This window comes from Melanotaenia boesemani, chromosome 1 (genome assembly GCF_017639745.1).
Source record: "Melanotaenia boesemani isolate fMelBoe1 chromosome 1, fMelBoe1.pri, whole genome shotgun sequence".
Taxonomy (NCBI): Eukaryota; Metazoa; Chordata; class Actinopteri; order Atheriniformes; family Melanotaeniidae; genus Melanotaenia; species Melanotaenia boesemani.
In genome coordinates this window covers 41305834-41333225 of record NC_055682.1, presented here as the reverse complement: position 1 = coordinate 41333225, position 27392 = coordinate 41305834, and the positions used below count along the sequence as shown (strand labels likewise).

Genomic DNA, 27392 nt, shown 5'->3' with positions numbered 1-27392 from the left:
GAACTTTCTTCAGTTAAACAAAAACAAAACTGAGGTGATTGTATTTGGAGCCAAAGAGAAACAATTAAATGTCACCACAGAGCTTCAGTCTATACACCTAAAAACCACCAACCAGCCAGAAATCTGGGTGTATTGATGGAATCAGACCGTAACTTTGAGAAACACATTAAGGGAATTACAAAGTCAGCCTACTATCACCTTAAGAATATATCAAAGGTAAGAGATCTGATGTCTCAGCAGGACCTGTAAAAACTAGTCCAGCTTCCATCTTTAGTCGGCTTGATTATTTTAACAGTGTTTTTACAGGTTCTACCTAAAAAATCAGTCAGACACCTGCAGCTGATCCAGAACTCTGCCGCTCGAGTCCTTACCAAGTTAAATATTTGATATTATAAATATATATGAAGAAACATTTTAACTGTTGCTATTTAAAGAGAAAACTGCTGCTAAACCTGTTTATGTGTTTAGTAGGGCTGGGACGATATGCTTTTCTCCCGATTCAATTCTTTTACGATTTTCTGTTTGCCGATTCGATTTAAATTGCGATTCTTTGATACAGCCAATTTTTTTGTTTGCTTTTTTGACAACTATAGTTGAAACTATGTCTACAGACTATCACGAGCCATTTTTCCCATTAAAAAAATGCACATCACGTGTTAGTCTGTTTTTAAGATTTATTCAGCAGCAATATATTTGCACAAGCTGTTTCAACTGATACTTTTTTCAAAAGCCTGGACTGCATGTAAGAGGTATAGAAAAAAGATAAGAACGTTATTCTTACTTTCCACATCTTAAACTTTTTTTTAACAAACTGAATAAAAAAAACCTAACTTTCTGAAATAAACTGCTACATTTACCTGCACACAATACAAATTGCAGCCTTTAAATTAACGTAAGGTTAATAAGGAAGTAATAAAATAACTAAAACACTCTTTTCAAAGCCTTGACTGCATATAAAAGAGGCAAAAAATGTACTCAAGCACTTATTTAGCTGTTCCTGCTCAGTCAGTGCTATGAGAAAACAAATGTCAGGCCAAAATGGTTAGAGCCCCTGAAAACTCAAATGTGTGCCTTTAACTTCATATGAAGTTGAATTTGAAGTGTCCTTTCAAAACCCTGGACTTCAAAAGTAGTACATAAAATCTACAATACCATGAACAACAACATGCACTTTTCAAACACTCTGCTGCTTCATCAAGTTAGTGCTTCGGAATATCAAGATTCTTGTGCAAAAACAAGAGCTGGTCAACATGCTCTGTGGTGAGGCTGCTCCTCTGAGCGGTGACAATATCCCCAGCTGTAGAGAAGACACGTTCAGCAGAGACACTTGTCCCCGGTACACATAAGTACCGCTTGGCTAGTTTAGCCAGGAAAAGGTGCTCACAATGATGTTCTTTCCACCTCTCTAACGGACTTTCAGACAGTGGCAAAGGAGCAGCTCTGTTGTACTCCTTCACCTCCTCTGCAGCACTGTCAATGGCTGACTTCTCTGGAAGTGCTGATACCTGCCTGCTGGTTTCCCCAAAAGTGTTCCCAAGTAATTCATCTAGTGCACAGGACACTCTTCTTTTTGCAGATGGGGGGCCCTGGAAATCTCCATCTTCTCCTTTACTCTGACCCTCTTCTGTAGTAGCTGCACAATCACCAAGTTCCTCCTGGTTCTGCCTCACTACTTCCTACAACAAATAAAATAGTATAACAAATAATTAATACAATATATAAATAACTTAAATGTCACTTCTTTGATGGCACTCTACTTATTCGATCATTAAATTGCAATACATCATGAGCAAAGTGTTCTACATACATTATTATTCATAATCATAATGTAAACATTTTAAAATGCATATACCTCCAGAATGTTCAATTTAAACACACACAGAAACCCTTTGGTATTACATTGTGAATTAAATACTCACAGAACATGTCTCTAATGATTATTATATTATTAATTTATTTGTTTACCTGACAATGTTCCACGGTGGTTGCAGCTTCAGCGATCATTCTTGCAAATGTTTCTTGTTTCTCCTCTTCTGTCAGGAATGGCAGCACTTTAAACCTTGGATCTAGTGCTGATGCTAGATTAAGTGTGGCCTTTTCCACCTCTGACGTGTACCTCTTACTTAAGTCCTGGTGAACTGCTTCTTTCAGGTCTCTAACAAACGGAGGATGTCCGAGGGTTTCCTGCGTGGCTTGCAGGAGTTGCGCATGAAGTGGGGCTATGACAGAGACAGTCAGGTTGTTCTCATCAGACATAACACTTGTAGCCACCTTGACTGGCTTCAGGGCCCGGATGAACTCCTCCGCATTAGATATGTCTGACTCTGTAAAGGTGTCTATGGTCCCTGCATATCACTGTCCATTTGGCTATTAAGCACTGTTTCCTTTTCCTCAGAGCTGAACAAGATCTTAGCCCAATTATTAATTTACATACACTGTAGCACACAAACTTCTTACATGGACATGATGAAGATGACTTGCATAAGTTCAGACTGAGCATCAGAATGAGGAAGAAAGCATGTTTGTTGGTATGAGTATTTACAGGGATTTTCCCACACAACCATCTCTAGGGTTTCCAGAGAATGGTCTGAAGAAGAGAAAATATCCAGCGAGCAGCAGTTGTCTGGACCAGGATGTCTTGTTGATGTCAGAGGTCAGAGGAGAATGGACAGACTGGTTGGAGATGATAGAAAGACAACAGGAAGTCAAACAAGCACTGGTTCCAACCAAGGTCTGCAGGACACAGCATCTCTGAACACACAACACGTCCAACCTTGAAGCAGATGGGCTACAGCAGCAGAAGACACACCGGGTGCCAGGTTCAGAGACCTGGTCCATCCATGTGGATAAAAGACGTTGTATTGTGCCAGAAAACAAGAAGGTCATCAGGTGGATAATTCTCTAGTTCTTTCAGATAAGGAACTTAAAATTATTTTAAAGATGCTAAGCAATATGTCAGAACTCTGGGACAAGAAGTCAACTCCAAAATGAAGCTCACAAGATTTCCATGTAGACAGGATAAATGTGGTTAATATGTGCCAGCTTTAAGGGGGCATGTAAACTCTGCCTTGAAGCAGAGGAGTGTATTATAAACCCTCTAGGAATAAATCGAAGCTGGATATGATCAGCAAATATGGACGCTGTGTACAGGAAGGGGCAAAGCAGAATGTTCTTTCTTAGATGGCTGGCTTCATTCAGAGTCTGCTCTGACTGTACGTCTTCTATCAGTCCATCGTGTCCTTTACTATGCTGTTGAGTGTTGGGGGGGGGGGGGCAGCTCTAAGAAACAGAACCTTCAGAGGCTGAACTGGCTCATACAAAAAGAGGACTCTGTGGTTGGACTGTGTCTGGACTCTGTGGAGAAGGTGGTGGAGCAGAGGGCGCTCTCTAAGATCAGGGAGATTCTGTCTAAAGCCTGGTACACACATAAGGATTTTTTTAATCTTATGAGATTTTTTTATCTTGTCGAGACCTCACACATGACGCTAGAAAATAAGGCATCAACAGTTTTGATCATACTGTGTGTGGTGTGTAGGCCTGTCGCAATAACAAATTTTGCTGTGTGATAAATTTTTTCAGAAATTATCGCAATAAGCGATAATATTGTCATTTTAAGGCCATTTTCAACTAATATAATGACAATGCCATAATAATGCAAGTACACCCTTTCAAAGATCAATAAACTTTCATTTCTAAAGAACATTTTACTCTGGAACTGGAAGAAATTTTAAAAAACAAAACAAAAACAATAATTAGAAAGGACTCTCAGTCTCATTAACAATGAATGAAAACCAAACACAACCAAAAACAATAAGTATGATGGATAATAAAGTCTCTGTTCTGTAAACAAAAATGCTCTTCAAAAATTATATTTAAAAAAAATATTGCTGTTTATGAAGCTGAAATATCTCCCCTCATGACTGCAGTTCACTCACTGATCTATGAGCAGTGATGCGTGAGAGTTGGCAGCCCTGTAAACAAAAGCAGCGTACCGGCTCGCACAGGTTAAGTTCTTCACCACGGTCTCGTGCTGCAACATGCTGCTGTCAAGTATGACACGAGAGAGCGATCACTCCGCAAGAAACGAGAGCGTTCAGTCGGGATGCTCCATAGTGAAACCTGTTGTCATACACAGTCTATGGTAAAGTAAGTGGTAAAGTGACTTATTGCTTATCTCGACCGGCCTATTGGTGTACTACGATAATCTAATCACAGAACAACACACACATAACGATGCTGTCCTGCAACTGATCTACAATCCAGCCCTCCGAGTCAGACATCTCGCGTGACCAAACGCGATCTTACAAAAACGTAGAAGAACCATAGCAACACCCAGTAAAAAACGAAGAAGAAGAGACATAGTAACAATCGGAAAACGCAACACACAGCATGGAAGAGGATATACAGGACGAGGGAATGATGGTGGTCTTGGGACTATTCTTAACAGACAAATACAGAAACAAAAAAAATAACAGACTGGAGGCGGCGTGAACACAGACTTTATTTACTTCCTTGTTCTCCAGCCAGCTTGCTCTCTGATTGGCTACATTCAGTACCACGTCACCATCCACACAGTCCGGATAATTGGGCATGTGCAGCCCGTGGTCGGAAAGAGGCAAAATACGGACAAAAACAGCCCAATAATCTTTATATGTGTACCAGCGTAATCAGAGCCACATCCTGAACCCAGTCTTCTCCCACCAGAGGAGCTCCATAAGCTCCCGACTCCTCTCTCTGTGGGATCCACTGAGAGACTGAAAAACTCTTTAATCCCTCGTCCATCAGGCTGTAAGATGCAGCCACTTCAGGGAAGAGCAGGAGAGGAGAGCTGGAAACGTCCTAACATTGTCTGTAGTGCCCTGTAACTATTTTGCAGTTGATTTTAGTGATGCATTTAACTTTTATTTCTTGCTATACGTATGCGTTTATATGGTTTATTGATGACTCTATTGATTCTAGGGATTTGTCTTAAAATTGTGTAAATGTGAGCAACAAACTGCCACACAATTTCTTTCATGATCAATAAAGTATTTATCTATCTTTCTTCTCAGTATCTGAAATAAAAGAATCCAGCCTCTATAACGTCGTCTACGAGCTGATGATAATCAGGATTCTTGTGAAGAATTCCACATAAATGTATGTATTTATCTATGTATGTATGTGTGTATGTATGTGTATGGATGGATGGATGGATGGATGGATGGATGGACGGACGGATGGACGGACGGATGGATGGATAAATTTTATTTATAGGCGCCTTTGTTGACAGTCAAGGTCATGTACAGGTAAGGTAAAAAATAATAAAAAAAAAAAACATGTAAATAAACAAAAATCAATTAAAAATTGAATAAACATCAAAACAAGTGATTTAGAGACTCCACAGAGAGAAGGCGAGCCCGAACAGGTGGTTTTTAGCTGTGATGTAAAGTGTGGATGTGAACCTATGTTAGGAAGATGGGGAAGTGAATTCCACAGCTGGGGGGCTGCAAGCGGCTGAATAGGAAAGGAAGATGGAAGTTTATAGTTCAGCCACAGACAGAAGTGGAATACATATGTAAAAGAAGAGAATCAGGAGGCTGTGTGTTTCCACACAGAGAACAGAGCTTTAGAATCACCTTCCTTTATACAGATTAGACCGGAATATACGGACTTGGCTTGCATGATTCGGTCCCTATGATAAGCGATATGACTGAAGTACATTTCCTTGCATACAGTTAGGCCAGTGTTTCTGTATAAATGTTCAAACTGCCGCCCTTTAGCTTAACGAAGTCTGAGAGTGGGAGTGAACTGCTGTAAAGAGTGGGAGAAAGTAAAAGATCTAGTCTTGAGAGGAGCTAAGTTATTTAAAAGAATGTAGACTGTTGTTGTAGTAGGAGACCATTTCATCAGGGGTTAGAAATTATCACAGTATAGACACAGAATCAGCAGAGAGAGTATCCATGTTAATGTCCTTAATATTACAATAAGACATTGTACATGGTAGTTCGATTTTAGAGACAGACTTGCATTGTATGCAAACAACATATGGTCAGAGAAGGGAAAAACATCGGCCTCATAATCAACAGGAAAGATACCAGAACAACAGACCAATGGATGAATGGATGGATCCTAGTTACACACCTCAGATGGAGCCTCTGCAGGTGATGCAGCAGAAGGATGAACAACAGCCTGAAATCTGAAGGAAAACTCTTTAAACAGGAAGGAATCCAATAAAAACAACATGTTGGAGAGAAACATAAAACAGAACCTCTGTGTGATAATTCTGCCAGTAAATGTCACATAAATACCAAGACGTCAGGATCCATCTGAGTCCAGAACCCTGGGGAGGCTCTGTGGTTGGAGGCAGTAAATGTCAGCACTCACTCCTCATTAAACCTCTCCTCTGATCTTCATCCATTCTCTCTTACACCAGGCGGGAAAAGAAGGAACACTAACTTTTCCATCTAAAATCACTGAGCTTCAGCTCATGATGTTCTAAAGATGTGGAGGCTTTCATATCTGCAGCAACCTGCAGTCCTCCACTGCAGCCCTGCTTATCTAACCCAGATGGGTCACGATAGGCAGCACCTCCCAATGTGGTGGAGAAGGAGTGGGCTAAGATCCTGTGGGACTTCCAGATACAGACCAACAACATGGTGGTGGCCAACCAAGCGGACACAGTGATCATGGATAAGCAGCAAAGCAAAGCCGTAGTGATCGATGGTGAAGGTGAAGGCAACACTAGGACCAGTGGTCATCGGAGCACCGGGGCCCCCCACACTCCAACAGATACCTGGAGAACCAACAGACATCTCCATCCAGAAGAGCGCAGTCCTAGGAAGAAATATATATATATATATATATATATATATATATATATATATGTTAGTCTGTATTATATGCTTAAAATGCTTATGTTCCTGCCTTTTATATTCTGTAAGTATAATGTTGCTCTGTAATGTACCTTTCAACACTGTGTTGATACTTTAATTTTTAATGTTGCTGCTATGATGTTTGTCACCAATGAAATTAAATTGTATTTTTACAATGACAGTAAAGTCTCTATTCTATTCTATTCTATTCTGGAAGCCCACTCAAATCTTCCTCCTGCTGAAACGAGATGATTTTAATTTATATTTTTCCGCATTTGCTCAGAGAACAGGATCATTTCTGACAGAAACGTATCTGAAGGACCTGAACGTCTCACAGGTTTCAGGGTGGAAAGCTGCAGGTCCAGCCTGTAAACATGTCCAGCCCAGACCTGCTGTCCTCCATCTGCAGACCAGCTTCCAGATGTTTCCTCAGAAACTGATTATTAAGCAGCTGCAGCTGCAAACACAGCCAACAGCTTCCAGTGCTGTCATTACTTATCCTCCATTCACAGGCCTGTCCACACCTGCACCAACACACACACACACACGTGATCATATTAACATTTTTCCGACCATACAAGCTGGTTCCTGCTGGAATCCTTCACGAAGCTGCAGCAGAAACAAAGGTCTCCATCAGCTCTGATCCTGAGCTGCTCTGACTCAATGTTTCTGTTTCTAAGTTAAACCTGATGGAGGTCTTCACACATGTTTTCACTGTTTTCACTGTTAGAGATCAGCAACAGCTTCCTCCTGCTCACTCATCACTGACTTAACCAGTTACCCACCTTCCTCCAGTCCGACCCGATCACATGTTGCAGAATCTAAAGACCTGATCATCTCCAGACAAATAATTACCAATACATTTCTTACATATTATTACTTATTAACTTATCAAAATATAATTTAATAATGAAGCTTCTTAAGTGACTTTTTTCACTTATCAACAAAATGAAAGAAAAAGAAAAAGCAAGAAAAGAGGAAACTTTGGTTGCTTGGCAACAGAGGAAGGATGGAGGCTGAGTGACGGTACGAGCATCTTTACAACATGTGAGCGAAGCTGAACCAGAGAGCAGAACAACATGGGTTGAGGCAGAAAAACAACAACCCAGTTTTCTGCTGAGTCACTGTGTTTATATTAAACATGAATATTTCTATAATTATCCTTTCAAAGAAAACTGCTGCTCAGCCTCTGCTTCAGGATATTTTCTTTACTTTTCACGTTACAGCTTGTTTAATCCTCTAAACCTCCATCATGCTGGATGTGTGATGACTTTAACCCTTTAACGCCGGAATTCACTTACAATCATATTAAAACAGAATAAATACAGTAAAAGAAATGGCAAAAAATAACTGGAATAAAATAAAATATAGTTAAAGGTCCCATATTATACATTTTTTCAACAATTTCATATGGGTGTCAGGGGTCCAACAACATTGTTGTCAAAGTGTATTTACCACAAATTCAGCCTTGATCCGTAATTTCAGCCTTTCCAGAAGTGGCTCTAGTGAGAACGGGCTGTTTCTGAGCATTTACATGGTCATGAGTGGTTCCTGTCCACAACCACTCCACTCCGTGCTTTAACTGAACGCCTGTCAGTGAAACGCTGTAATCATATACTGTATATATATCCAAATATCGGAAATGTGTTCAAAACTCGTATCACCGTTACTGAATAAAAGTATATTGCGATATATACTGATATTGAATTATTGTCCAGCCCTATGTGCATATATCAAAAGGAAAGCATAGTTAAACATCTCACCCTGAAGAAGGCGGAGAAGATTTGTTTGGTCAGCATTTATCTCATATTCTATTGGCTGGAGGACTTTGATAGACAGCTCATTCAGCAACCCAAAAGAGAGGAAAAATATCCAAGAGCAGAAGTTCAGAGAGCAGAGAATGAGTCTGAGTGTGAGGGAAAGAGACCAAGCTGAGCAACCTGCGACACTAAATTTGAGGAGACAGGCCGAGTTTTGAAAGGCAGACAATATATCTGAGAGCAAGAAGGGACTTTTTGAGTGTGAAAGCAGAGTTTTGAGAGAGAGAAAAATTATATATGAGCATGACAACAAGAAAATCTTGCTCTCAAATCCATCAATAATACCCTTGATTAAAGAGAGAGAAATACCCTCGTAGGGCAATGGTAGTATTACCCAGGGGGAGTGGTTATTTCAAAATTACCCACAATGCATCTTGAAAAGTAGTGAGCATCGATGGTCACTAGACGGGTCAATATAGACCACAATGCATTGCGGGCAGAAGCCCAACGTGGCGCAAGGAGGCGAAAAAATTGAGCTGCGCGAAATTACCTATAAGCAAACAAACAAAGAATAAAATACAACATAAGGATTAAAAATTTAAATGTTTACACACAACTTTGGAGTGGATTTGGAATGACATCTTGACGTGGGTTGTGGTTGCCGTGGTGATGGCGGCAGTCACGTGGTTTGCGGCGACGAAAAAACAGGCAACTTCGTGTCCGAATTGCCAAGAGAATGAGTCACTACGTAGTGAAGGAGCGGTTAGGAAGTAGGGTGGACATTCGGACACAGCCATAGAACTTGTCAAATCAAATCAAATCAGATTTGATTTGATTTTCACTTTGTAGTCGAAGCAGAACGGCAACTTTGTCCCCAGGACATGGTCTGACTGGTCCATGTAGTTCCTGGTAATAAACAGCTTTAGGGACTGATGCTTCTCTCCAGCCACTGTTCCCACTCCTCAGTAAGAACAGCAGCTATTGGCTGTCCTAGAAGTCGCTAATTAGCATAATCAGCTTGGTACATAAAGCTATAATGGATGCTGCCATAGAGAGGGGTGTAGTGAGAAAGGCAAGAATTGATAAAAAAGACAACCTAAAAATGTTTGTAATATTTAAAGTGTATTTTGTTTTTTAATTAGGAGTCTGGAACATGTCACAACACTTTTGACTGTTTAAATATTTTGGTCCACACTCTTCATTAACAGACATTATTGTGACGGTAAGCCAGTGCAGGATCCTCCAGCAGCAACTTTTACGTTTCATTTCCAGCCCGGTCATGAAACAGAGGTGAACGTCGTCTGAATGCAGCTGCTGCTGCTGCGAGAAGACCAAGCCTCGTATGAGAGGGTCTGCACAGCACCGCTCCTCGTTGGGAAGATAAACTACCTTCATTCACCTCAGTCTCCAGAAGTCTCCAACAATACCAGAAAAAAGTCGCTGGATTTGTCATTAGTCACTTTTGTTTTTTTTAAAAAGTCACTAGAGGTGTCTGAAAACTTGCTAAATAAAGCGACAAAGTTGGTAATAAATTCCCCTAAGACCCGCCTCTTTTCACACATAAGCCAATCACAATGCTTGTTCGTCCCCGCTCACACACACATTGGCTGTCGTCTTCTTCGTTGGTGTTCGTCTCCTTTTCTCGTATTGAAGTTAGTTTGAGTCGACAAACCAGCAGCTAATTTGTTATTACTGTGAACTACTGGGCTGAAGAGGGGAGCAGAAGCTTGTTAGCGACTAAATAAATTATAACTACTACAGGAAAAAGACCAGAAAATGTATTGGTCGCCATTGCATGAGTAGATGAAAAATTCACTCGCACTGTCTCATATTTTAGTCGCACAATGTGACCATCTGGTCGCAGTCTGGAGCCCTGCTTTATTTGTGCTACTTCACAACAACGTTGTTTCAGGGCACTTTACAGACAAATCGGTTCAAGCCAATTCATAATAAATAATAGCCGATTTAAGGACAACCAACAGACTGGATCAAAACTGAAACTGAAAATGAAACAGCTGAAGCTCTGTGACTCTTCATAGGAAGATGGGAGAGTTTGACACGTGGCCCTGATGTCCTCAGATCACACCACAGGGACAGCAGCCAGAGGCCATCCCTCAGAATCTGTGGCTTCCAGAGAATGTAGTTAAGGCGAGCGCTCACGCTCTGGAAGGAAATCCTCGCTCCCACATTCCTGAGGAAAATATTTCCTGGCTCAGGCAGTGGGGTCACCTCAGAGTGCAGGATCAGATCTTCAGACTGAACCGTCATCAGCAGATTGGATGGAAGAGAGCGGAGGTGATGGAGGAGGATGGAGAGGACCAGCTGTGTGTCTAATCTGGTTCTCATAGTTTCATTTCTCACCATTTTATACATATTTATTCACATATCCAAAACACTCGATGGAGAGACAGAAAATGGAAAATCCACGTGTGCATGCTTTTTATCTCACAAACTGGAAGCATGTGCATGTTTCACACATTCTCCAGACCGTGTGAACACACTGAAATGATGCAGGAAACAGAGTTTGACAGAAAAGTTTTCCAGCAGAAATGTTGATGTTTTTTAATCTTTAACCCCAGGTATTCTCTCATCCATCTGTAAACAGCCAGTCCAGCGTTCCTCTATGGAAGAGCTCAGCAGTGATGTTTAAAGTATTTTCTGGCTTCATGTGCTGCTTCAGGTTTCCAAAGCTACCATCCCACGATCCATTAATATCCTCTTAATCATGCAGATGAAGGTGGTGGTCCTCCTGCACCTCCTTTCACCATCATGGTTGTTTGTGATGGAAACAGCTTTTATATGCAAATAATTTTTTATCAGAGCATCTGCAGCCACAAGGGATGGAAATCAGCTTCACATGTTCAACCACACAGATGCAGCTCTGGAAATCTGGAGGAAATCTCCATCATCACATTTCCGGTTTTCTCCTTGTGCACATGAACAGATTCCTCTCCAGGTGTGAGTGTGTGTGGAATCACTTGTGTGTTCAATCATCTGAATAAGAAAATTACAAAAATGTGCAGCTCATTTTCTAAAGCATGATCCAAATTCCTGATCCAAATTCCTGATCCAGGGGGGTGCTATGGAGCACCGAGAAGAGTAGATGTGTCCCCGGACTACTCCGAAAAAATTTGACTGTAAAATAGATTTTACATCGTACAGACTGCACTTTACTAGTCCAAGATCATTCTTAATGAACTTTTAAAACTTTATTTATGTTTTCTAACCGAGTACGGTGTCAAGCACTTGTCCCAAGCAAGTTTGTGAGCGTAGGCTGCAAAGCTCCACCTCCCCCGAGCCAGCCATGCTAACAACTCAGGAGGCTAATGCTACTGGCGTTATTGATGCTACAATGCTGCAGTCTATGTATGACTGACTCATTGAGAAGTGATATATTTGGGAAGATTGTCTGTTGTTCCAAAATAACCTCCATGAGACAAGAACTGAAAAACTCCATTGAACGACTTCAGCGACCCGTGGAACCTCATGAGATGACTGTACAGGAACTTGTACAGCCACGAATCACAGTTCCCATGTAAACGAGTCTACACAAGTGAAGCGCCTGAATGATAGATGTGAGGACCTGGAACACCATACTCGTGTTGGGTGTACCAGAGGGTTTTGGGGGACCCTCTGGTACATCGTAAAGGTACACTTCTTCCACATCCGGACCCGAATCTCACAGCTGGCAGGAGAATCGTCCCTCCTTCTCTATTGGCCTATTCCCTGATTATACATCCTCCGTGGCCAAGAAGCGAGCCATGTTTGTTACAATCAACCTCTGCTCCTGCCTCTACCCAGCAACGCTCAGAATCACCATGACGGGATGTTTCACAGGTTTGACGATCCTGCTAAGCCAACGGACAAGAAGTGTAAGTAGACTATCCCTCTCACAGACGAGCACACAGGAGTATGTTCAGCCAAACTGTTCACAGTAATGTGGACTGCATTTCCCAGGTGCCTTTGCCTTCTTGTTAGAGCTACCATGAAGCGGTTTGGATTGCTTGTGTTCAAGGGATTCTTCACACGCATCTCAGTTGGGGAGATGCCTGTGCTTGGGTGGATAAGGGGGATGGGCTCTATGCTTTTATTTTATTTATTTATTTTTTTATTTTTCCTCCATGTTTTCTAACTACCTATTAGTTGTATTGTCAGTCACTACAGTTTCCAGATCTATTGTAAGGTCAGTGTTCCTGCCAATGTCACTGTTATCCTCATTGTTTCTTATTGCCTATTATTCTTCATTCCACACAAGTCCACAAGGGTTGCGATTTTGCTTTTTTTTCCTTTTTAACTTGTCCTGTCCTGCATGGTGGCGGCAGAATGATGATCTGGCTGCTGTGTTGTGCCAAACAGTTTTGCTTTGCCAAGGGGAGCTTCATGGGTATAAGGCGCCTCTTGATAATCTGATTTTTTACTTCTATATTTATTAAAATATATTGTTTTATCTTATTTATTTGGATTTATGGAATTTATGTAATTTTGCTGGACCTCACCGGTGGGGACAGAAATAAAAAAGAAGAGAAGTGAAAAGGAAAGTAGAAAAAAGGAAGAGGAGACAAATATACAGTAGATATAAGCAAAGACCTTCAATCCAGCCTAACACCAGACAACCAGCTGCCACACTTGTATAGAAACATGACAGAGAATTTCCTACAGCTTTTACAGGTAAACTAAGCTGACAATCCTAAAACAAAGTAAATAAAATAACCAAGACAGCAACAACAAGATGCATCACGACAACAACCAAAGTACCAAAGACACACATAAAAACCTAAACCAAAGTATCTCTTAGTGTATAAACCCACTGGACAAGTCAGTGACTGTCAGCATGCAGAGGATGAGGAATGAGGAGTGATCAGCAAATGTGACCACACCTCCAAGGAAGTAGACCAGGACAGCCCAGAGACCCGGGCCATCAGCAGCAATCCTGGAGCATGAACCTAAGCCACCCCACCATGAAGACAACCCCGGACCCACCCTGAGGGCGGCAGGGGAAAGCTCCAGCCCCCTGTGGTCACAGGGCACATGCTCCGGCGGGCCAAGATTGGCATCGTCCCCACCTGGCACCGGCCATTCAGGGTGGCCAGAGGGAGTGGCCCAGGACCCCAAGAGCCCAGGGCAGACCACCCAAAGACAGAGGGCCCGCACCATGCCCAGGAGGACCAGGCCTGCCCAGACCATCACCTGGTGTGGGCCAGCCCCCAACCAATGTTCCAGCCACGCACCCCAGGAACCAGGGTACCGTCTACCACTCCCCCCATCCCACTTAAGCAGACCCATCACATACAGCATGGGTGAGAGAAATCCTGACTTATGTCAATCTGGAAAAAATCAGGTGCATAAAGAATGGCTGCTTGAGAAAATTTAGTAAGGTGTGGGACCCTTTGTTTAAATATTTACAAGAACTAGACTTCTGAGAGACTCCTTAGTTGCAGGTCGGGTACCTTTCCTGCATTATATGTGACATGATGAGCAGCAGAATCAACATTTTACTTTGGTTCTTCATTTTGATTATTTATTTTGATTATTTATTATTCTTTTTTAATTAATTTTAATCATATCATTAATATTATTCCAGAGATGTCTAGCACTTGCTCTGTCCCAGGTTTATATTGTTTTTGTTTCATCTTGGACATTTGCTTCACCACTTTGTCCCATCCAGATGTTACTATACTGTTTGTGTTGATATTCGGTTTAATCTGTTCAGTCTCTGAAAAAATTAATAAACAAATCGTAAATAAAATCCTGATCCAGAGTCCTGATCCAAAGCCCTGATTCAGAGTCCAGGGGCCTCATTTATCAAACTGTACGTAGCAAAGTAAACTACAGGTAGCGTCTGCAGCGCAAAAAGTTAATGCAGCGCACTTCTACTTCCAGATTTATCAAAGCGTGCACACACACGTCCTACACCTGTTTCTGTTCATAAATCAGAATCAACTCTAAAGCTGGCGCACGTGACGCCTTCCCACGCCCACATGGTGGCTATAAATGGTCAGGTGGACGCCTGTAATACATATTCATCACATCATTTACATGATGGCTTGGGAGGGAAAAAGAGGGAAGAAGTGGAATTTTTTGGTGTGTGAGACAGAGATCCTGATGGACCACACTGACAAAAGTAAAAATGTTTAATTGGAGGGGACGGCGTGGGCATTACTGGTGTCAGAAAGACAGAATAGTGGCAGCAGGTGCTAGACGCCGTCATCCAGTATCAGAAGAGAAGACACGCCAGAGATATCGGAACATATGACTAGATATCTCAGTCGGTAGAGCATCCGTCTGCAGGAGAAGTTCAAATCCCACAGGGGGGAATCGCTTTAGAGAGAAGTGTCTATTAAATGACAGTACTGATGCCGGTAATTTAGTCATTTGTTTTAATTTATAAAATAAATATGTACAGATACATCTGAAGTTTGTAAACAGTTTATATAGTGTAAAATAATATTCCTTGCTAGTTGCTGGGTGTTCCAGCTGGGTGGGCGGAGCAGAGGGACACAATCACCGCTATTAACCAGGTGGACAAGGAGCTGCAGGAAATAAAAACTATCTTGACAGAAATTAGAACAATAAAAAGCAGTGTGTAAGAATAAATAAAAAAAAGGAAATCCTCCTCTTGTGTGTTTCATTAGCGTAGCATCACTTCTAGACCTCCAGCCTCCAGTCTGGTCCCGCTCTGCTGGAATGAAGGACCAAAGCTACTTTCCACACTGACTGACTTGTATTCTGGACCGTTGGTGACGCCGTTTCCAGTTTTTCTAAGTTTTGTGCGTACACCTGGGTCAGAGTTGCGTGGAGGTGGGAACATTTTCTCGTCAAGTTTGGTTTTCAAAAATCTCAAAAGTTGACTACAATTGGCGTACGCCGGTTTTTGTTTCTGCGCAATATGAGGCCCTTGGTCCAAAGTCCTCATTCAGATTCCTGATCCTGACCCACAGTCAACACATAATAGAAAACTAAGTGTGCATTCACACAAGGTTATTTGGCTAGATTCGGTCTGATTGGGGACTCGGTTTAGTTGAGGGGGTGCAACATCCGAGACTGCATTCACGCTGAATTCTACTCAAACAAATTGGACCTTTTAAATAACGTATTCCACACTCCGCCAGAGGCGGCACTGCACCAAGAATTACTGAAGGAACTAATGAACAACTAACGAAGAAGAAAACTGGTTCATCTATTAGTTAATGCAGACCAGCTTCAGGCTCTACCAGATAACAGCTAGACATGGAGCTGCCTCCAATCCTAGGGGTCTTGGGTTGATCATACTTCTATCAGAACTTTTTACTGAGTTCTTCCAGGTCTGACTGCGAAACATTTTTCTCGTCCACAGCTGCCAAAACGCCCCACACACTTAGGTTTTGGTTGTGTTTACCTGCAATTCTGTGCAATGATCCAGAGTCCTGATTCAAAGTCCTGATCCAGAGTCCTGATTGTGAGTTTAATGCAATGGGTGTGCATTGAACCCACAATACTCACCCATTCAAAAAACCCCAAACATAGTGGACTGTCTGAGCAAATGGACTAAGATTCAAATCAAGAAGGCTGGTGTGGATGGGCTGTTAAGGCCTTGTTTGAGACAGTAAACGTAAAAGTTTAGTTGAGTTCATGTCTCTTATTTACACAGTAACATAGGTTTGGGTGGATAAACCGCAAAGATTTGGCAGCAGGCTCCAGAGTGAACTTCTCTTGCAACGCTATGCAGGTCCTGTCAGTGTGAACCAGAACTGGAATATTTAGGCGGCGATGATGTCTTTTCGTTATCTTGCACTGCACTCAGACCATGCAAGTGTAACCTAGATAACTTAAACACTGGTTTATAATTTGTTGAAGTGTTCATATACCTGAAGGGATCTCTAAAAATCACTGCATTTCACTTTAAGTTATACCCCCTGATTCCTGGACTCTTTTTCTTGGGACCCCCCGATAAATTCCTTAAAGGTCCCATATTATACACTTTATTCCCAATCTGAGACCATTCATTAATATCTAAATGAAATATTTCCGCCATGGTATGGACAAATCGACCCTCAGTTTGAGTGCAGCGGCTTCTCTTCACCTCCCTCTTTTTAGCAGCTTCAGAAATGTGCCGTTTATGGTGGGCGGAACCCTGGTGGAGCAGCTCAGCTGTTGGCTCCGCCCATCGCATCGCCCGTCATGAGGTGATTGACAGGTTAATATATTTTCAAGCTATCAGACTAATAAGGCCGAAACGATAAAATAACTGCCAGCTCTTACCTCTCCAGCTGTGTCACGGACAGTTGGTATTGAACCTGGCTTCAGCTTCAAACGGTTGGCGAAGCCTGCTTTCCATGCCCCCATGTTGTGGAAACAGTCCTCTTTGAAATGCTGGCCACAGACATGCAAAACCTTTGGAAGTTTTCCGGGTACATTTCCTCCAAAAATAAAATTAATCCACTCAGTCCTCGTGGGTTCAGTGGATGGAAGTAAAAAAACGTTTTCGTGTTCATTTATGCAGCCACAAACAGAACAGTGCTTCTGTCGCTTAGCCATGTCCGCTAACGAGGGTTGCCGAAGAGGGAAAAACACTGGGCGCTAGGTGATTTTTAGAGGGCGGGCTTTGAGAGCCGGTAGACGGGTCCATCGCTCTGTGGGGAGTGGTTATTGTCCCTTATGACGTCATAACGTACACGCTTTCAAACAAGCTCATTTCAGCGCTTACTTCCCTAGAGGTGGAGCAGGGGGGAGAGAGAGCGCCTGAAAGAGTTTCACACTTACGGGTCTCCTACACATGCGGGGGCACCAGTATGACTGTTCCAAAACCATTAAAAAGTGAATTTTGCATAATATGGGACCTTTAAGCTTCCATACCACTGCCCTTTATACAATTCTCCGGTAGGAGAGGTGTGTGCCATCATTTCGTTATCCCAGTCCATCCTATTGTTTCTTACACATTTTGTTTGAATTTTTACTTCTATCAAAACAATATGTGTCTGATGATATGACAGTCGTAGCATACCGATGGTTGTGGAGAAATATCCAGGGGTTCATCGTCTCTAGCTTAAATTGAGCTCTGTTTTGATTGATTGTAGGAACTGGAGTGGGCAGACTTACATGATGTTCTTTTCTTTTCATTTGTTTGTTGTTCATCTTTTTAATTTATGTGGTCTGTTGATGCAAAACGTGTTTCTGGTAGAACACTTAAGACACACAGACACAAAGGTTACATGCGCCAAATAATCAGAGCATGTCTGTAGATGCCTCTGGACAAGATTTGGGGGGACAAGTCTCTGGTGGGACAAGCTGTCCCACCATGGTATTGACAAGCCAGTATAAAGGTTGGCACGCATGTTTCTGTTGTTGTATTAAGTTTTCCGGTCTTATGAGGATGTCGTGCACACCTGAGTGTGTTGTTGCAAAGTTACAATGCCCACTAGAGGCCTGACATGCGCACTACATCATTTTTGGTCCTATTTGCGTTTTTGCTTGCACAGTTTTTTTTTTTCAAATACAGAAAGGAAAAGGTTTTGCATTTCGCATGGAACCGTTGTCGTGTAAACAGGGCCTTACCAAAGAAGGAAATTTCTGGGAAATATGTAGAGAAGTGAGCAACTGCACTATGTGTTTTTTATCCTTTTTTCTGCTATCTGAAAGAATACTGAAATCAGTGTAGAAGAAATGAACAGACGCTGCTGCAGAACAGATATGAGTTCAGCTCATCGTGGTCCTGGGCGTTCCAAGGGCTCTTTAAGACAAAAACTGTTTCTATTTGCTTCATCAGAGTGGATACTGTATTCACACATATTGCTATTAGTGCCTGTTTATTATGATAATTTATTTAAAGCCAGTCCATATTTAGTCATTTGAAAGTGTCCTTAGTTTGTTAGTTTTGATGCAGAAATATAGGGTTGTAGAAAAGTTCCATTTATCGTTCTCTATAGAACAAGCAAAGACCATTCTTTATCACGTAATAATAATGAAATAATAGTTACAATAATTATTTAGTTACAATGTTTAGTTACAATTACAGTGTTCTGTTACAGTTAGTGTTTAGTTACAGTTACAATGTTTAGTTACAGTTACAGCGTTCTGTTACAGTTACAGTGTTTAGTTACAGTTAATGTTTAGTTACAGTTACAGTGTTTAGTTATAGTTAGTGTTTAGTTATAGTTACAGTGTTTAGTTACAGCTAGTGTTCCGTTACAGTGTTTAGTTACAGTTAGTGTTTAGTTACAGCTAGTGTTCCGTTACAGTTACAGTGTTTAGTTACAGTTACAGTGTTTAGTTACAGCTAGTGTTCCGTTACAGTTACAGTGTTTAGTTACAGTTAGTGTTTAGTTACAGTTACAGTATTTAGTTACAGTTAGTGTTCCGTTACAGTTACAGTGTTTAGTTACAGTTAGTGTTTAGTTATAGTTACAGTGTTTAGTTACAGTTAGTGTTTAGTTATAGTTACAGTGTTTAGTTATAGTTACAGTGTTTAGTTACAGTTAGTGTTTAGTTACAGTTACAGTGTTTAGTTACAGCTAGTGTTCCGTTACAGTTACAGTATTTAGTTACAGTTAGTGTTTAGTTATAGTTACAGTGTTTAGTTACAGTTAGTGTTTAGTTACAGCTAGTGTTCCGTTACAGTTACAGTGTTTAGTTACAGTTAGTGTTTAGTTACAGTTACAGTTACAGTATTTAGTTACAGTTAGTGTTTAGTTATGGTTACAGTGTCTAGTTACAGTTAGTGTTTAGTTATAGTTACAGTGTTTAGTTACAGTTACAGTGTTTAGTTAGTTACAGTGTTTAGTTACAGTTATAGTGTTTAGTTAGTTACAGTGTTTAGTTACAGTTACAGTGTTTAGTTACAGTTACTGTTTAGTTACAGCTAGTGTTCCGTTAGTTACAGTGTTTAGTTACAGTTACAGTGTTTAGTTAGTTAGTGTTTAGTTACAGTTACAGTATTTAGTTACAGTTAGTGTTTAGTTATAGTTACAGTGTTTAGTTACAGTTAGTGTTTAGTTACAGTTACAGTATTTAGTTACAGTTAGTGTTTAGTTATAGTTACAGTGTTTAGTTACAGTTAGTGTTTAGTTACAGCTAGTGTTCTGTTACAGTTAGTGTTTAGTTACAGTTACAGTGTTTAGTTACAGTTAGTGTTTAGTTACAGTTACAGTATTTAGTTACAGTTAGTGTTTAGTTACAGTTACAGTGTTTAGTTACAGTTAGTGTTTAGTTACAGTTACAGTATTTAGTTACAGTTAGTGTTTAGTTATAGTTACAGTGTTTGGTTACAGTTAGTGTTTAGTTAGTTACAGTGTTTATTTACAGTGTTTAATTATAGTTACAGTGTTTAGTTAGTTACAGTGTTTAGTTACAGTTATAGAGTTTAGTTAGTTACAGTGTTTAGTTACAGTTACTGTTTAGTTAGTTACAGTGTTTACTTACAGTGTTTAATTATAGTTACAGTGTTTAGTTAGTTACAGTGTTTAGTTACAGTTACAGTGTTTAGTTAGTTACAGTGTTTAGTTACAGTTAGTGTTTAGTTAGTTACAGTGTTTACTTACAGTGTTTAATTATAGTTACAGTGTTTAGTTAGTTACAGTGTTTAGTTACAGTTATAGTGTTTAGTTAGTTACAGTGTTTAGTTACAGTTACAGTGTTTAGTTAAAGTTAGTGTTTAGTTACAGTTACAGCGTTTAGTTACAGTTAGTGTTTAGTTACAGTTACAGTGTTTAGTTACAGTTAGTGTTTAGTTACAGTTACAGTGTTCAGTTACAGTTAGTTTTTAGTTACAGTTACAATGTTTAGTTACAGTTACAATGTTCAGTATTATGCTCCAGAGCAGATGCTGTAACTTTCGTTCTTCCTCCAGCTTCCTTACAGGAGCAGACGGAGCTGGTTGAGCAGAGAAAGACTGAGATTTTACTGCTGATAGCATCTGAAACTCCACAGAGACCACTGCTCAGAGAACACACATTTGATACCTGCTGTAACTTGTGCAACTCATGATGTGGGAGAAATTACTAAAATATCCCAGCTATTTTCCTCAGAACAGATTTTCCTGTGTGGGACAACAGTAGTGTACCAACACTGAAAAGCCTTACAGAACTGTACAGATAAAGGTTTGACGTGAACTGCAATAACTCTCTTCATACACATTCCACGGTAATAGTTAGTACCTGGTTTTCAGGGTAATAGTTCAACTCATTCTGAATTGTTTTTTTTTTTTTGTTTGTTTGTTTTTTTTTTCTCTTATGAAATTAATAAAATCTCAATTAAAATTTGAAGCAATTCAATAGCTGCATTCACCCAGAAAGCGTTCATTTCCGCAGTTCAGATAGGAGCAGACAGGAAATCAGACACGGGAGCAGTGTTAAAGCTTATGGTATTTTTCAAAATAAAAGCCCCCGTGCAGATTTGCGCTGCTGAACCACTGAGGGGGTCTCAGTGTTTTGTTTTGTCATCATAGACGACGAAGTGGGGAATCACAAGATTCTACACTTCTCCTGTGAAATTAAGTGTGTACCGGCTGGAAAACAACAGAGCCTCAGACGTGTTTTTTTTTTTTTTTTACTATCGGTGTTGCTGCCGTCGCTGCTGTTTGTTGCTTTCTGTGTGTTCGGGTTCACGAAGGTTGCGAAATGTTTCGCCTGTTGCTGGTCGCCTCCCGTGGGTCTTGCCCATAATGGGCTGGACCCAATGGAGGCGATGTCGCTCCTTCTCCATCATTTCCTACAGAACTTGTGCGATGAGGCAAAAATCGTTGTCCTCCACCAGCCAAGCAACAGGCGACATTCGTGCATGTAAAATGTTGCCTGACGCTTCACGTAGACGTGCATACGGGGCTTGCGACTACTGTCGCTGTTGCCTGGTACTACAGCCAATCAGTGAGGGGCTTCATGGACTGACCAATGAGAGCAGGCTAGACAGTGCAGTCCCAAACACTTTCAACACGGAGGAACAGGTTTCTGGAAGTCTTCCTGAGTCCATGCAGTGGTTTACAGTAGAGAATCATGTCTGCTTTTAATGCAGTCCTGCTTGAGGGCCCTAAAATCACCAACATCCAGGTCAGACCTTCAGCCTTGCCCCATGCACACAGAGATTCCTCCTAATTCTGAATCTTATGATGATATTCTACACTGTAGATGGTGGATTTTCAAAGTCTGAGGAACATTTTTCTGAAATTGCTCCACAATTTTTGTCTCAGATTGGTGAACCTCTGTCCATCTTTCCATCTGAGAGACTCTGCCTCTCTGAAATGCTCCTTTTATACCAGTCATGTTACTGACCTGTTGCCAGTTAACCTGGTTAGTTGTCCAGTGCTCCTCCAGGTGTTTCTGGTTTGTACCAGGTACTTTTCCAGCCTTTTGTTGCTCCTGTTCCAACTTTTTCCAGACGTGTTGCTGCATCAGATTCACTATCAGCTCATATTTTACATGACGTGATGAAAATGTTTCGACATGTTGTTTACTTTCTGCTGGGAATAAAATATGAGTTGATGAGATTCTGTTTTTATTGGCTTTTTACACAGTGTCCCAACTTTTCTGAAACTGGTGTTGTACATCTACACCCCAGCAGACACTACACCATAGCTGGACCACAAACCTCCACCAGTTCCAGCCACTCATGACGTTTTGATTAAACTGGTTTATGATGTGGTACTGGACCACAGGAGTCAGCTCATGAGAAATAAAAAACTTTTTATCAGACTGTTAGTGAAAAGAAAAGGCAAGCTGTGACCAGACTGTGTGAAATGAGTGTGTGTTAGTCTCCATGCTGAAGACTGAGGCTCAGGCAGAGGTTTTCCTGCTTTCCTTGTGTTTGTTTTGATGTGTCGGACTCGAACATCAGCTGCTGAACCAGTTTCCTCTCTGAAGCTCCACGGTTTGGTTTTTCCTTCAAACCTCCAGAGACTGTGTGGTTGTGTAATACCTGACTTCCTTCTGCTCTTAGTCTAATTACTGAGTTGAGCCTAAATTATGGGCTATTTTAAGAACTTTGGAGCTCAAATTACTGATGTTGTTCTTGTGAGGTTGTTCTTCCATTCTAATAGACAGAACTTATCCCGCACCTTTCCAGTCACATGTTGACTAATCTAAGCACTTTTACACTTTTACTTAAGTTTAAAACATTTTAAGAAGTAAAAGGAAAAATGTAGTCAGAGCTCTGAAGGCTTCCCTTGTTTCAGAGATGATGATGATGAAGATGAAACACACCAAGTTTAAAAGATGTGCTAAAGGGACAACCAGAAGCAGCTGCCCCATCTCAGACGGTTAAATACCAACTTCAATACGTTTCTGATGCTGCAGAGAAAGTTTCTTCAAATCAAAGAAAGACCAGATTCCAATAAATATGCTGTGTAAACGAACCTTCACTTGAATAAATCACAGATGTCGACGTGTCAGTGAATGCAGCATGTTCTTCTATATCAGGGATCACCAGCTCCAGACCTCTTGGTCCTGCAGATTTTAGATGTTTCCCTGCTGCGCCACACCTGACTGAAATTAAGAGGCGTGTTTTTGAAGAAGAAGAAGGTCACCTCATGAAGAAGAGGTGACCTTCTTCATTAACTCTGCCATGTGCTAGATGACAACGCAGCATTCATACGACATCATCTCACCAGCTGACTGCATGGTGATAATATTTATCTCTTCTCAGGTGATGAAGAGAATCTAAACGTCAGAAATCCAACAACATTAATGATGAAGAATGATGAAGAAACTGCTGACTGGGTCAGAGGTTTTCTACTGTGATGGAAATGTTATTCAGTGGGAGTTCAGCTGCCTACATGCAAAACTCCGCATGTTTAAAGACGACTTCCACTTTATGGGCTTGACTTCTGCACCAGAGAAACTATTTCTGTTTGCAGATGTACCGAAATGTTCAGACAACACCGGCTTTGCACAAAGATAACGACGTCCGAACTTTTGATTCTCCCCCTCCCCCCATCTGCAACAGCCCCTGTGGATAAAAGTTAGAACATCCTCAGTTTATGTAGAGTTTTACGTCCTGTGACTGTATGATGGCTCTCCTTGCGCATAAGATTTCTAATAAACTCGAGAGCATCTTCTCGTTGAAACTTGGTAAAATCATTTCCACCTCGCTGGTTATCAGTGAGGTAGAGGTGTTTAAAGACCAACAAGCTGGATCATCGTCTGTAAACAACTACTGATTCAATAATATAACTGTCTGTTTTTACTCATTTTTCTTTACGTTTCACATCAGACGATCACTTTAGTTTAATCAGTCTATTTTTTTCTAAAATTTAGACCTTCTTTAAGATCTCATTTACATGAGCCACCTGTTGTCCCTGCCTGCCCCCATCAGAAATTTTCCAAACCCGCCTCTGATCTGAGCAGAGCTCATGGTTGACATGCAAATAACATGAGTTTCATGAGTTCTGCTGCCTCGGTCTGTTTTCTGTGCACCAGAGCGAGTCATTGAGGTTCACCAATACCAGAACACGCTGGCTGCAGGTTTCAGCTACACACGTTTCTACCTTCCAAATTAATTCGTTAAACTGGTTAACTCGTTTACTCTGAATGTGTCTCGTTCGCTGACGTTTTCTCTTGCTTTCAAATGTGAATTCAGCCCAGCACACAAAACCAGAACCAGAGTAACACCAGCGTGACGTACGCCACACTGAAAATGACTGGATGTGTTTTATTTACTGTGGATTGAAACGATCACACAGCAGTAAAAGTTGAAGCGGTGGTAATGAGGTGGTCCAGGAGTGGCCCCCAAATCGTGTTCTGCTTGGGCCCCAAAAAGATTCAGGCCAGCCCTGAGTCTGAGAGGAGGATGTGTGGAGAACGGGTTATGTTTGATGAACTACAGAAGATCCAGTCTGGATGGGTCAGAACATGATGGTCAGCTGTTTATGAAACCACTTTAACTCAACATTGACCCCATCACACACACACACACACACCCTGATGGACACATCAGGCGGTGATCTCGGGTTCAGTGTCTTGCTCAAGGACATTTCAGCATGTGGTTTGGGAAAACCAGGAATCGATCCACCGACTTTCCAGTTGGATCAGTAACAGACTTGTTTCTGATTTCATCCAGTCTGGAAACAGGAAAGGCTGCAGGAGCAGAACTGGACGTTCCTGATCTACGTGGTGCAGATCTACAGCCTGCAGGTATCATGTAGGACAGGTGAGCTCTGACCTGCTGGTCCGAGCCACCAGCATCCATCCTGAGTCCCGGTCCAGCCCAGCATCAGAGCCGGAACCGAACCGTGATGCTCCTCCGCAGACCGAGCCCGTCACCGACACTATATGGCTGCACGCGCACGGGTCAGTGTTGTGTTTGCGTGTGTGTGTGTGTGTGTGTGTGTGTGTGTGTGTGTGTGTGTGTGTGTGTGTGTGTGTGTGTGTGTGTGTGTGTGTGGACCCTACCTTTCACCTCTCCGCTGAGCCAGTTCCGACCTCCTCTCCTCCGTGACAGCCGCTCGGTTCTCGGTGCGCTTCCCGCCTCAGCAGCAGCAGAGCTGCACGCGCACGAGCCTCATTTAGCGACACAGATCAGTTCCTGCACACCTGTGGCTCGGTCCGGTTTCCCTGCAGCTCCAGCACGGTTCTGGAGGAGGTGTCACTGAGTCTACATGGACCGTCCGAACTGCAGCCAGAATCCGTGTGTGGAGTCCGCGTGAGGCGCAGCAGAGCGTAGTCCTGTCAGTCGCAGGCGGAGCGCAGGCGGCGCGACGCCTCCCCGTTTACTCCAGCTGGAAGACACGCCCGCTGTGTGCGCGAGTCTGTGAGCGTGCGAGTTTAAGTTGGGGGGATAGGTACAGTAACTGTGACCAGGACACGGTCTAAAGAAGAGGAAGCAGGTTTTATCGTCTTTTATAATAATAATGATAATAATAATAAAGGTGTTTTCTTTTTCATGTCTGTATTCATATGTCATATGTCTGTATAGGATTTAGTAAAAGTGATGCATATTTATTGAACATGTTTATGGCTGCAAGCAAAAAGGTTTTTACCAAATGTTGGCTTTAGCCAAAACCTCCCACCTCAAAGATCTTCATAAATATTCTAAACTTAATTCAGCTAATGGAGTCATTAACTTTGAAAGGAGAGGAATTCTCAGAAAAATGGGATTAACACTAATACAAAGACTGGTTCTAGCTACCTCCTGAGTAACAGGAAAATCTCTGCTACAGTCTGTGTATTCAGCAGTTATTATTCTACTAGTGATTCCTGTACTGGAGTTTGCCTTATACACACACACACACACACACACACACACACACACACACACACATATATATATATATATATATATATATATATATATATAATTTATATATAAAATTATAATAAAATTATATATAATTATATATACATACACAGGAAGAAAACAACAGATGGAGGAGATCCTTCAGAATCATCAAAGTACTTTTGCAGACTGCGATGTGGACAGAAATGTCCAGTCTGGAGTAATACTTCATTCTACAAAATGCCCACAGTGTCCAAAACCTTTCACCCACTGACCTGTCGCTGGGAAATATGAATCACTGGTGAAAAATGTTGTCAGATTCTTTAATATTTTTTACACCAACGATTAAACTGAAGTAACCTGCAGCAGACTGAACGTACGAAGAACCAGTGCTTCTCAGACTTTTTCAGACCAGTTCCACCTAATCAACACAGAACTTTTTACATTGGAAACAGAGCTAAATACCACTGTTCAGCTCCACGCTGGACATTTCTGTCCACATCACAGTCTGCAAAAGTACTTTGATGCCTCTGAAGGATCTCCTCCATCTGTGGTTTTCTTCCTTCTTCATTTTGTTTTGTAACAGAAGAGTATGTGAGGTCTTGACACACACACACACACACACACACATACGGAGGCTAGAGACCAACTAGGGCAGCCCAGAGACCCGGGTCATCAGCGGCAATCCCGGAGCATAAACCCAAGCTACACCACTCCGAAGACGACCCAGCCCCACCTGGAGGATCGGCAGCCGCCGGCCCCGCCAGGGACCAGCCCGAGTGAAGGGTCCAGGGCCCCAGGAGGTCAGAGGCAGCCCCCTCCACCCTGCCCCCCAAAGGGTAAAGGATGGAGCCACACACCCCGGGAACCAGGGTGCCACCGATCCCCCACTCCCCTACCCTCCACCTGCTGCAACCTCCACCCCATATAACCCCACACTCACATCCTCCCCTGCGCTGTACCCTTAAGCACTCACTATGACACAGTCCCGTCACACATCACCCACCCACTATGCCCCGTGGGGACGATCCAGCCGGGCCAGAGAACAGCGAGCCCCGAGCCAGGGATACACCAACACCCCCAGATCTTTTCTTAAAGATCTCTGTTCCTTTTAACTTATTTTACCCTCTCTTTCAAATCTTTTCTGAATATTCAAAGGCAATGTGCTTTATATATAATTAGGAAATTACAGTAATTCACAAACTCAGAAAACTTTAAAAACTAAAACTGAATAAAATAATGGGGTTGATGGATCTCTGTATTTACTTCTGTATATAATTCTTAAAGCTCGTTTTTGAGTCTGAACAGGACATGTTGGGAACTATCGTATCCATCAACATATGGAACAAATGCAACAAGTTCTTGATTTCCCCTCACATATGTATTCCCCCAACTGGAGAAAAAACACTCCATGTCAACACCAGCCATGTTTACATGGACACCAGGATTCAGACTAAAGCCTAAATGGCAAAAAGAGATTCATGTAAACCAGGGGTGCCCAAGTCCAGTCCGCAGGATCTACTATCCTGCTACTTTTAGATGCAACCCTTCCCCAACACACCTGAATCAAATGACTGGCTCGTTACCAGACGTCCGCAGAGCTGAA

At 41.8% G+C, this 27392-nt stretch overlaps 1 protein-coding gene across 1 annotated transcript in view; it reads right to left on the bottom strand.

The window, feature by feature from the left end:
• Positions 1 to 25228, bottom strand: part of LOC121639748 (cell migration-inducing and hyaluronan-binding protein-like) — a 114678-nt gene extending 89450 nt beyond the window's left edge. The window contains exon 1 of the mRNA XM_041985252.1: positions 24964 to 25228. The gene's annotated coding sequence lies outside the window, so the exon portion shown is untranslated. The remainder of the gene's footprint in view (positions 1 to 24963) is intronic.
• Between the last annotated feature and the right edge of the window lie 2164 nt (positions 25229 to 27392).